Genomic DNA, 13,720 nt, shown 5'->3' with positions numbered 1-13,720 from the left:
GTATTCCATGGCCATATTTGCCTGTTACGCCAGGTTTTTCTTGACTTCCTACTTTTGCATTCCAGTCTCCTAGAATGAAAAGGACTTCTTTTCTGGGTGTTAGTTCTAAAAGGTCTTGTAGGTCTTCATAAAACCGTTCAACTTCAGCTTCTTCACCGTTAATGGTTGAGGCATAGACTTGGATTACTGTGATATTGAACAGTTTGCCTTGGAAACAGAGATCATTCTGTTGTTTTTGAGATTGCATCCAAGTACTGCATTTCAGACTCTTTTGTTGACCATGATGGCTACTCCATTTCTTCTGAGGGATTCCTGCCTGCAATAGTAGATATAATGGTCATCTGAGTTAAATTCACCCATTCCAGTCCATTTTAGTTAGCTGATTCCTAGAATGTCGATGTTCACCCTTGCCATCTCTTGTTTGACCACTTCCAATTTGCCTTGATTCATGGACCTGACATTCCAGGTTCCTATGCAATATTGCCCTTTACAGCATCGGACCTTGCTTCTATCACCAGTCACAGCCACTGCTGGGTATTGTTTTTGCTTTGGCTCCATCCCTTCATTCTTTCTGGTGTTATTTCTCCACTGATCTCCAGTAGCATATTGAGCAACTACACTGACCTTGGGAATTCCTCTTTCAGTATCCTATCATTTTGCCTTTTCATACTGTTCATGTGGTTCTCAAGGCAAGAATACTGAAGTGGTTTGCCATTCCCTTTTCCAGTGTACCACATTCTGTCAGACCTCTTCACCTTGACCTGCCCATCTTGGGTGTCCCCACGGGCATGGCTTAGTTTCACTGAGCTAGGCTGTGGTCCTAGTGTGATTAGATTGACTAGTTTTCTGTGATTATATTTTCAGTGTGTCTGCTGTCTGATGCCCTATTGCTACACTTACCGTCTTACTTGGGTTTCCCTTACCTTGGATGTGGAGTATTTCTTCACAGCTGCTCCAGCAAAGCGCAGCCACTGCTCATTACCTTGGATGAGGGGTATCTCCTCACCGCCGCCCCTCCTGACCTTAAACATGGAATAACTCCTCTAGGCCCTCCTGCGCTCACACAGCCACCACTCCTTGGATGTGGGGTTGCTCCTCCAGGCCACCACCTCTGGCCTTCGTCCCGGGGTAGCTCCTCTTAGCCATGCTATGTGCGCCAGTCTCGGCCGCCTGCAGCCACCCGCGCTCTGTGTGCCAGTCTGTGTTATATTTTTAATTTTACAATTATGATTATTATCCTTACTATATTTCTACTACTACTGTCATTCCTACTGCTACTATTACTACTACTAGCCATAGGCTCTTAATTTCTGATTTAAACTCTAACCCATATCAAAATCTTGAGCATTTCCAGCCCCCTAGGTGGTAGGTACTTCTATCTGGAGGAAATCACCCCAGCATAGACAGGCCTAGTTTAGCCTTCCACAAGGAATTTTTAAAGAAGCATAATTTATTATGTTATTTAATTGTTATAGAAGGGAGATAATCTGAGGAATTCTTGAGATGGTGTATAGATGCAGTTGTGACTTTTAATAATATGATATCTCTCATACCAGTTTCATGGCAGGGGCACTAACATTCTGATGTGTCCCAAGTTAATACTTCTTGGGTATTTGTTTTTTTTTTTTAACTGCATATTTGTGTGGGGCAGTAAACAAAATATGGATTTTGGAGTCAGAGTTATTTGAAAAGTTTAACTTTGGCTAAGATATTTAACCTCTCTGAGCCTCAGTTTCTTTGTATAAAATGGGCATTGGACTATCTGCTTCAAGGGAAACATTTAAAAAGCAAAGTAGTAACTGATAAATAGCATAGAGCAACACCTATACATTGCACACAGTTGGCACATGAAAGTGAAAGTGAAAGTGAAGTCACTCAGTCATGTCCAGCTCTTTGTGACCCCGTGGACTGTAGCCCACCAGGCTTCTCCATCCATGGTATTCTCCAGGCAAGAACACTGGAGTGGGTTGCCATTTCCTTCTCCAGGGGATCTTCCCAACCCAGGGATCGAACCAGGTCTTCCACACTGCGGGCAGACGCTTTAACCTCCGAGCCACCAGGGAACCCTTCACTTTTCCAACTTTTTCACTATTGAAATAAACTACACTGATCTTTCAAAGAAGAGTTCATGTATTATCTTTGTAGTTGCTTCAAATGTTTACTCTCTAGTACAATATAAATCTTTCTTTTAATATCGTTTATATTATGTTACTGGGACTTCCCTGGTGGCTTTGTAATAAAGAACCTGCCTACAAAAGCAGGAGATAAGGGTTCAGTTGACTAAAATCTACATGTTAACACAATGAAGCTCTGATATCCATGTTTTAACTTACCTTTCAATCTTTTAATTAATCTCAATAATTTCTAAGCTCCTTCTTGCATTCGAAAACTTTTGTTTAAAACTGTGCCTTTTACTATATCCTCTTTTCCACTCTCCAAGATTTCCAATGATCCTTCAGTTCAGTTCAGTTCAGTTCAGTCGCTCAGTCGCTCAGTCGCTCAGTCGTGTCCGACTCTTTGCGACCCCATGAATTGCAGCAAGCCGTGCCTCCCTGTCCATCACCAACTCCTGGAGTTCATTCAGACTCACGTCCATCGAGTCAGTGACATCATCCAGCCATCTCTTCCTCTGTTGTCCCCTTCTCCACCTGCCCCAAATCCCTCCCAGCATCAGAGTCTTTTCCAGTGAGTCAACTCTTTGCATGAGGTGGCCAAAGTACTGAAGTTTCAGCTTTAGCATCATTCCTTCCAAACAAATCCCAAGGCTGATCTCCTTCAGAATGGATTGGTTGGATCTCTTTGCAGTCCAAGGGACTCTCAAGAGTCTTCTCCAACACCACAGTTCAAAAGCATCAATTATTCGGTGCTCAGCCTTCTTCACAGTCCAACTCTCACATCCATACATGATTCCAGACATTTAAACCTTTGGGCGCTTTCCTGGCACGTTGAATCTGGGCTAGTCCTGTGGTTCATTTGATGCAGAATGATATAGAAGCTATGCTATGTAACCCTGGTGTCTCAGTTTTAAGAGATCTGAGCTTCTGCTTTGGCCAGTTGGAACACACTTTCTTGAAACTCAGTCATCATATTATGTAGGGAATCCAAGTGGTTGTGGAAAAGACACCCATGAAGGTAGCTGAGCCTCAGCTGACCTCCCAGCTGTTAACCACCACCAACTGGCAGATTTGTGAGTAATAGCAGCCTTCCCAGCACCAGTTAACCCCAGAATTGTGAGAAGAAATAATTGTATTAGACCACTAAATTTGGACATTGTCATATAGCAATAAATCATCAAAACACTGAACTGTGCAGTGATCATAATGGTTGTTCATAACAGCCTTTCAAAAACAGAATGACAAGAACAGTAGCAGCCATACAATCTGATTATCTATCTGAGGTTTTATTTACTATTAGGTGGCCATTTAGTCTCTGCTTAAACTGCAAATATGTCAGTAATCTCACCACTTGTTAAAACAGTTGATTTAATTTTTAGATAATGTTATTTGAGTACTTATTTTCATTTGCAATAATTTCTTTCCTGTCTTTACCATCCATTAGTTCTGTCTCTATCTCTATGATCTTCTATCATAAACTTTATAATGCCCTTCACAAAACACATTAGATCTTCATTATCTAGTGGTTTGACTAGTAGATCCTCTCAACCTCAAGTTTCAAACCTCAGAATATGCTTTAGTTAATATACCTCTTGGGAAAAAAATAATAACAGTTCTCTGGAGGAGCCTATCGAGTGCTAGATCTCTTATTTAGAGTTATTAAGTGCATCTGTATGGCACTTTATACTCTCCAAAATGTTCCCACGTGTAAACTCACGTGATTCTAATGTCCCTAAAGTAGGGTTGAGTAGTTCTTCCTATTCTTTAATGAAAGATAAACTTAGACTAAGAAAAATTAAGAAACATTACCAGACTATTAAAACTTTCTGAGTCTCAGTCTAGAGTTTTGTTTTGACTTTCTTTCCCATCTCTGTTCCCTCAAGTGTAAAGACATGGTGGTGAATAGATACTCTTCCTCAAGTGTACCCTCATGAAGAAATTATTATATTTCCTATAAGTGACAGGTGAAAGGTTGACTAAAGCCATCACACTATACGATTTGTTCAGCCTTACTGAAGGTGAAATTAATACTATGTATATCCCAGAATCTTTAGTCATCTGTCTCCTCAGGCATAAGAGCATCTGACTGAGAGCATAGATCAACAAGTTTTCAAAGTAAATCCTTTCTCAGAATGAAAAAATCACTCAACTTGTCTTCATAGAATTATCCTCTATAGGTCCTCATTCAATAAATAAAATAGGATTTTCAAGGTATATTTATTTTTCAGCTTCATTAGATCATTTATTATGATAAAATATTTTAGGGGAACCAAATTATTTTAATCATAATTACTTGAAAGGTAAATAAATTATTTTCTACTTTCATACCTAAATATTTCCTGGACGTATGTAAAAATATTGAAATTATAAAAACTGGTGAAGGAACACCTATAAGTGTGATATTAGTGTAAATGCATATATGAGTGTGTATATCTGTGTGTGGCAGTGTATAAGTGGGTTCAACCCAAAATAGTAATATACATGATTAAATAAGATATTCAAAAGCTAGTTTAGTTTTTTAAAATAATCTATACTTTCAAATTTTAGTTCTTACTTAAAGTAATATTTCATAATGGATATTATAGATGAATTGTAGTAATTTTATAGTATTATATAGTACTATATAGAAATTATTATAATGAGTTATAGTAATATTTCATTATAGATGAATATTATTATTACCATGTAAGGACTGAAAATAATATTTTAGGAGAATTTTGAGGAAAAATTTAATAGAATCCTACTTACTATTTGGAAAATTTGTCAACATAAATATGAAAACTAGTTTTTGCTTATGTAGAGAAATCCATATACAGCTGACTTGACCTATCATTCTGTATATCTGGTTACCTTTCTTTACATTTGGAGACTGAATTTATTTTGTGTGTGTGTGATTATAAAAAAAATTTTCACATCCTTTTACAGACTTCTACCACTCCATATTACTTGAGATATTCTCTTTCATGTCATTTTTCTGGAATTTCATATATTTCCTTTAATTGAACATATGGGACAACTTTAAATGTGTTAGTGTTTGATTAAGGCCAGGAAATCAGTACTTTCAGCATGCCTAATTATCTCAAGCCAGCTTCCAATTGTACTGTCATTAATTTCAGCTCTCCTCGATCTTTAATCAATTTCCTTTTTAAAAACAAATTGCAAGATTTAACACATTCAGATGATAACAAAAAAAAATCATCTGTCGTGAAGAGTTTTGTGTCCCTGCCAAACTGAATTTACATTATATAAGAGAATATGTTTATTAACTAATAGAGAGTGCCCTCCTTCGTTTAGGAAAAATTTAGTGATGTTACTGTTCATAAGTGGAATGGACATTATATAATTTCAAGAGCCTTTTAAAACAATTTTGGGACTTTTACTATGTTGATTTCAAACATAAATGGACATTATTTTTATCAAAAAAGTATACTGATCTCTGAGATGTTAAATATAGCGCTGAAAAGCAGACAACAAATAACAGTTTACAGTCATGGCAAAGTCTGATGTCAAAATCCTTGTTTGTTTTTCTACATCTTCCATTCTAAACAGAAGTTGGAAGATATAAGTTCTACCACTTTTTATGCTGTTAATGTCAATTCAACTGATTGTATGATCACAAGCTGATCACACAACTGACATTTAGCTTCAGTTTCCTTATATGCAAATGCAGTTTTATAGATGAGACAGTCTTGATTTAATGGAAGTATCCTGGGTGATATAGCATTTATTCACGGTTCTCAACCATCCACTTCTGTTTCAACTACCTTTATGAATTTTATTCCTCAGGGTCCAACAATCTATTATATTTGAATAAATAATTCCACTACCACTTTAAAAAATCTATTTGTGATCCATTTTTGTATTCACTAATCATGCCTACATGTCAGTTCTGGCCATGGAAAGGTCATTATCTGTTCTATATAGCATTTCACCTAACCAGCAATGTCCCCAATGAAGTTGTCAGAGGTTCTATATAAAAGTGTTAAGGAAGTTGTCATAGCATCTTACAAAGTCTAACTGTGTGTGCAGTGGAAGATGGTATCTTTTGCTGGTGTTTACCTGATGGTTTTGGGAGCACACCCTCAGGTCTCATCCTCTTTCTTTTCATCTGTACGTACAGCTACCATTTCCCTCAACTTCACCCACCACTCTGATTCTTTGTTCTGTCTTTCTGGGTCCTACCACCTTCCCTATAAAATAATCCATTTCTTGGTCCTTTTTACCACTCGCAAATTATATAGGCATAAGCTTCTTAGGTGTTACTCTTTTTTTCTTTACTACCAGATTTTATCTGACTTGTTAAAGTGGAGATTTCTGAGCTGTAGATGTCTAGAGTTGGACCCATAAATACATGTAATACATGTAGGTGGGTGCATTGTGAATGATTTTCTCTCTGGTTTCAAGTAACATTATTAAACCATCTGAAATTCAAAACACCTCACCATGGAATTCCTTGGTGTCCTAGGAGTTGGAACTCCACACTTTCACTGCCAAGGGCACGGATTCCACTCCTGGTGGGGGAACTTTTTTCCCACAAACCACATGGTTTGGCGAAAAAAAAAAAAACAAACAAAAAACCTCAAAGCCTCACAAGACCATTAGTTTGTTTCTGGAGACTGTGTCTCCATATACAGAATTTAAACCTATGTTAATTCAACTAATTTTAGATAATAGAAATCCAGTGTAGTTAGAGAAGAAGGCAAAGTTCATGGTACAATGTAATGATGCAGAGGAAGTGGACACTGGCCATGAAGAAGTTGTAGATTATTTCAAGGACTTTTGTCTTGAATCGAAGATAGCAGAGCAACCTTAAACTAGAGTGAGCCATGGAGGAAATCTATATTCCACAAGATAACTCCAGTAGCACATGAAAAATAGAAAAGCACAAGGTTATGTGGAAGAGGATTTAGGAAGTCAGGGACACTGAAGATATTTAAATGGGAAAGTGATTAAAGGTCTTGTTCAAGTTTATATCAGCGTGGTATTTTCCCCCTTATCCATTCAGTTCAGTCTCTCAGACGTGTCCGACTCTTTGTGACCCCATGAACTGCAGCATGCCAGGCCTCCCTGTCTATCACCAACTCCCAGAGTCCACCCAAACCCATGTCCATTGATTCAGTGATGCCATCCAACCATCTCATCCTCTGTCATTCCCTTCTCCTCCTGCCCTCAATCTTTCCCAATATCAGGGTCTTTTCAGCTCTTTGTATCAAGTGGCCAAAGTATTGCAGTTTCAGCTTCAACATCAGTCCTTTCAGTGAACACCCAGGATTGCTCACATTTAGGATGGACTGATTGGATCTCCTGGCAGTTAAAGGGACTGTCAAGAGTCTTCTTCAACACCACAGTTCAAAAGCATCAATTCTTCAGGGCTCAGCTTTCTTTATAGTTCAACTCTCACATCCATACATGACCACTGGAAAAACCACAGCCTTGACTAGATGGACCTTTGTTAACAAAGTGAAGCCTCTGTTTTTTAACATGCTGTCTATGTTGGTCATAATTTTCCTTTCAAGATGTAAGCATCTTTTAATGTCATGGCAGCAATCACCATCTACAGTGATTTTGGAGCCCAGAAAAATAAAGTCTGACACTGTTTCCAATGTTTCCCCATCTATTTTCCATGAAGGGATGGGACCAGATGCCATGTTCTTTGTTTTCTGAATGTTGATCTTTAAGCCAACTTTTTAGTTTGGCTCTTTAGTTCTTCACTTTCTGTCATAAGGGTGGTGTCATCTGCATATTTGAGGTTATTGATATTTCTCTCAGCAATCTTGATTTCAGCTTCTGCTTCCTCCAGCCCAGCTTTTCTCATGATGTACTCTGCTTATAAGTTAAATAAGCATGGTGAAAATATATAGCCTTGACGTACTCTTTTTCCTATTTGGAACCAGTCTATTGTTCCATGTCCAGTTCTAACTGTTGCTTCCTGACCTGCATACAGGTTTCTCAAGAGGCAGGTCAGCTGGTCTGGTATCCCCATCTCTTGAAGAATTTTCCGCAATTGATTGTGATCCACATAGTCAAAGTCTTTGGCATAGTCAATGAAACAGAAATAGATGTTTTCCTGAAACTCTCTTGCTTTTTCCATGATCCAGCGGATGTTGGAAATTTGATCTCTGGTTCCTCTGCCTTTTCTAAAACCAGCTTGAAAAGCTGGAAGTTTACAGTTCTCATATTGTTGAAGCCTGGCTTGGAGAATTTTGAGCATTACTTTACTAGTGTGTGAGATGAATGCAATTGTGCGGCAGTTTGAGCATTCTTCATCATTGCTTTTCTTTGGGATTGGAATGAAAATTGACCTTTTCCAGTCCTGTGGCTACTGCTGAGTTTTCCAAATTTGCTGACACATCGAGTGCAGCACTTTCACAGCATCATCTTTTAGGATTTGAAACAGCTCAACTGGAATTCCATCACCTCCACTAGCTTTGTTTGTAATGATGCTTCCTAAGGCCCATTTGACTTCACATTCCAGGATGTCTGGCTCTAAGTGAGTGTGAGTGATCACACCATCGTGATTATTTGGGTCGTGAAGATATTTTTTGTACAGTTCTTCTGTGTATTCTTGCCACCTCTTCTTAATATCTTCTGCTTCTCTTAGGTCCATACAATTTCTGTGCTTTATTGAGCCCATCTTTGCATGAAATGTTCCCTTGGTATCTCTAATTTTCTTGAAGAGATCTCTAGTCTTTCCCATTCTATAGTTTTCCTCTATTTCTTTGCATTTATTGCTGAGGAAAGCTTTCTTATCTCTCCTTGCTATTCTTTGGAACTCTACATTCAAATGCTTATATCGTTCCTTTTCTCCTTTGCTTTTCACTTCTCTTCCTTTCACAGCTACTTGTAAGGCCTCCTTAGACAACTATTTTGCTTTTTTGCATTTATTTTTCTTGGGGATGGTCTTAATTTCTGTTTCCTGTACAGTGTCAGGAACCTCCATCCTTAGTTCATCAGGCACGCTCTGTATCACATCTAGTTCCTTAAATCTATTTATCACTTCCACTGTATAGTCATAAGGGATTTGATTTAGGTAATACCTGAATGTTCTAGTGGTTTTCTCCACTTTCTTCAATTTAAGTCTGAATATGGTAATAAGGAGTTCATGATCTAAACATCTCCTAAAATAAAAATATGAGGGGAACATGGCTAATTAACATTCTAACCAAGTCAGGTATCAGTTAATTGAGTTTTTACTGTACTTGCACCATCAGTTTTCAATGCTGTTATTGAAACAGAATATTCTCTCTTTGGAATTTAAAAGTGTCTATTGTATTTCAGGCTCTAATCATCTTCAATTTTTCTCACAGATTGCCATCTGTAAAACTTCTGTAAACATTATTCTAAAAATAACCAATAATCTGTGTATCATTTGTTATTTTTTCCCATTGGAGATGTAGCCCATTTTCCTTTTTATAAATAAGGAAATAGAACCAAGGAGGGGGGGGGGGGGACAAGCAGCGAATTAAATATCTCCACTCAGTGAATGATAGAGCATTATGAGTAATAATATATTCTGTAATTTTCCACAAGGCAATACTTAACTATTGAATTCAAAGTAAAATTTGGCTCAGCTGGTAAAGAATCCCCGTGCAATGGGGGAGATCTGGGATTGATCCCTTAGTTGGGAAGATCCCCTGGAGTAGGAAAAGGCTACACACTCCAGTTTCCTGGTCTAGAGAATTCAATGGACTGTACAGGTCATGGGGTCACAAAGAATTGGACACGACTGAGTGACCGTCACACTTTCAAATTAAAAATGAGATGATGAAATATATATTTACAGTTTTTTTTTTTTTTGTAATTAGCCACCGAGTTTTAAAATGCTACCTCTGTGACTGTCTCTCTGTCCCTCTCCACCCACACACACAGACACAGACACACAAACACACAGCTAGTTTCCTGATGGTTCTGCTTTTTTTGCAAACCTCAATTAACACAAAGACGATTAGAGATCAACTAACTCCAAGACCATAGAAGATCTCCCCTGATACACTTCATATTCCATTGTTTTGTCTGATTAGCTTCTTCTTTTGCTTTCAGGTAACTTTAGTTTGGTTAATAAAGTATATGAAAAGGCATGGAATATTTAAAAAATGCAGCAATGAGGTGGAATATTTCTGACAAGATACTGTCTAGAGTAGGAGAGTGGGGATGGTAGGTGTAAGGGAGATGAATGGATTTTGCATAAGCCTTTGATTATATGCTTGGCCTTCCCTTGTGGCTCAGCTGGTAGAGAATCCAACTGCAATGCGGGAGACACGGGTTCAATCCCTGAGTTGGGAGATCCCCTAGAGAAGGGAAAGGCTACCCACTCCAGTATTCTGTTCTGGAGAATTCCATGGACTGTATAGTCCACGCGGTCATAAAAAGTTGAACACAACTGAGCAGCTTTCACTTTCACTTTGAGTATATGCTTATATTTCCCACTAAATACAAGCAATAGAAAAACAAGAAAAAGATTTAAATTAATTTGAGGCATAACAATGTGAGTGTATAACTTATAGTGGAGATTTCCAGCAGATAACAGGTAAGTTGGAAAAATCAAATGTGAAGTAGATTTAGCAATCATTGGGATATAATTGATTATTAAATCCAAATGGGGAAGTGGCTCCATCCATGAAGAATATATAGAATGAGGGGACTAAGGAGTAAAGTACAAAGTTTATGGGAAACACCAACATTTAAGTATACATGGAGTCAGAGAAATCATAAAGTGCTTGCCAATTTTCAAGAAAGACAGGGGAAAAACCTGAATTGAACTTTGTCTTATAAAACTAGAAAGGCGAGTACTTCATCAAATGGGAAGACTTTCAAAATTTCCGTATTTTCACTCAAGCAGTAGAAATATAAGCCATATTTGACTGTGTTGTCCCATGGAAGAAGGCATTATGTTTACAGGAGGAATGTAAAGTGACATTACTAGAAAATCTAGGATGCTGAACTTTTAGGTTTGCTTGTGACTGAGGGACTTCTCAGGGTGCAAGACTTTCATTGTTAAAATCAGAAAATTCCAGACAAACAGTGATGGTTGGTCACCCTGTGAAAGAGAATGCTTTTGAAGAAGTAGAAATAATCAGAAAAAAAGTTGAAATTTCCATTCTCCTCCCATCCCCATTATCTCTGATCCCTCTGTATACACACAATGGAAGAATCTTCACTCACTCAAAATGTTTGTAAGGATGGTGGTACACTTACAACAGAGAAATATTTTATTTAAGGCAAGGAGTAGAAAACATTCTGTGAATATGATGATACTATGTAATTGTGTGTTGTTTTGCTTTGTTTTTAACAGTGCACTGGTGTTCCGGATGGCATAATGGAATGTGTTGGTAAGAAAGCCTATAGTGAGAGATTAAATCAGAAGGGAAGAAATACAGAACAGCAAAGGGATAAGAGGGGGTAGAGACAGGTGACAGGAGGGACTTGCATTTAGAGGATGATATAAGATGACAGACCTGAGGAATATTTTACTATTTGCTTTGGTTAAACTGTATATCTGAATTCTCATGTAATGATAGCTATATCAACCAAGGAAGAAGTCAGTGCTACTAATCAAAGCTTGACTATATTTGCTGTTTCAAATACAGTTTTAAAAAATACTGTGGTTTTGCTTAGAGTTTCAAATAGAGCATTCGTTAAAAGATAACAAACAAATATTACTCAACGCAGAAGCAGAGAGTGCAAACAACAAAAATAGTCAACTCTATTTTCTATCTTGGAAAAACACAATTCTGACCTAGGATTTGACCTCATTAAAACTCATCGTCTGGAAAAATGTTTAACCCAAGTCAGAATAAAAGTATTTGTTCTCTTGGACTGCATCACTTAAAATTTTTCAGACTGTAGAAACATAAACAAGCTAATACATTCAGGGAAACATGTTAAGGATGCATGAGGAAGTAAATAAAAAAGGAAACTCTATCAATGATTGTACAGTCACACCACATAGAAAGTTAAAATTCCATTCTGTGATACAACCTAAATCTAATGAATCACCATTTTGGTCACTTATAGCTTTTTTGGTCCCTTTATGATTATACCACTTCTGTTTCACCATGGGTTCTGCCTGCTACCATCTCATTTCATGTCATCATTCAATATCCTACCACTGTCTACTGAGTTTCTCCGTATTTCCCACGTTCAAACTTCCATAAAAAAGGGCTGATCTGTAACCAGTGTAAAGAGTTCCTTTATGGCAGAAATCTTCAATCATGCTACTTCTTAACTACAGAAGAATCTAGATGTTTACCTTAGGTCCAAGGAGATATATCGAGTGACTCAGAGTGTGGAAGGGTGATAAGGTTCAAGCTATGATGAATTATAGTTCAAAAAAGTCTATCAGAAGACTGCTTTAGGTTTGACTCTTGCCTCAGGAGAGAGCATCTGTAGTACATATTACAGTCAGATATATGCACTATAGTGAAGAGACTGATGTGAGAGGGAAGGATGAATGTCATCTGCAAGATCAAAACTGAAATTTATTTTTAGAGTAACTTCATTTTATCAACTTGAAGTTAGTCCATAACCTGATAAGGGCAAGCATAACAGAAAATAAAATTGAAGATGTTTGGGACTAGAACTCATATATATGTTGTATTATTTGATCCTTAGATGATCCTTACTGTATTAGGATTCTCCAGAGAAATAGAATCAATACAATATATATGCATATATCAGATAGGCATGTTTTCAGTTTGATTGATTGAAGAGTTCTGAGCTGTCAGAACTGATGATTTATTGCTCCCATCAATACATGTCTAATAATAAGAAGGGACATGAAGGTAGGGTGACATCTATGTCAAGAAAGTAAAGATTTGCTAGGAACACAGAATCAGACTTCCACTTGCCATCCTTTGGCCAATAGGATGCACAAGTAGCCAAAATGTAGCAAGAAAAAATAAATCTAGAACAGATATTGAAACAGCTAAACAGTAGTGTCTTATAAATTCAAGCATGTGGATTTTTTTTTTTCTGGAAGAGTAGAAAATAAAGCTCAATTGTTTCTATTCAGTGATGCAGTGGTTATGATAAAAAGGATAGCAGACTTGCTGAGGGCTGCCACCAGGATCCACAAATAAGCTGAAAAGCGGATCCTCCCTGTCAAGCCTTAAGATGATTCCAGCTCAACCAAGAGCTTAAATGCAACCACTTGAGAGACCCAGATATATGACCCACAGAAACTGTGATATACTAAATATTTGTTGTTTTTAGAAAAATTTGGATGGATAAACTTAATTTGACAGATAACATTAAAAAAAAGGAATAGTACCACTAGGACAATATTTCTCTTTAAAAATCAATGCTGAAAAAATTAACATGGGCAAATAGAGCATCAGCACACTGGGACAAAACAGAGGGATAAAGAAGTAACATTCACCTGCTAGATATTTTAAGGAAGTTCAGTGAAAATATACATTAAATTATCTCTTCCTTTAAGGAAATAAGACAATTGAGTATGTGTTGTTTTGAGCAGAATTAAAATACCTTAAATTGCTTGCATAGAAATTCCAATACATGGATATATGTAACATTTCCTTAACCATCTGTTGAAGAGTAATTAACATAAAACTATAAAGATTTTACTGCGGACCATAACCATCCTTAAG

The sequence above is a fragment of the Ovis aries genome, chromosome 25, assembly GCF_016772045.2.
Source record: "Ovis aries strain OAR_USU_Benz2616 breed Rambouillet chromosome 25, ARS-UI_Ramb_v3.0, whole genome shotgun sequence".
NCBI classification, from domain to species: domain Eukaryota; kingdom Metazoa; phylum Chordata; class Mammalia; order Artiodactyla; family Bovidae; genus Ovis; species Ovis aries.
Note: the sequence above shows the minus strand (reverse complement) of the source record.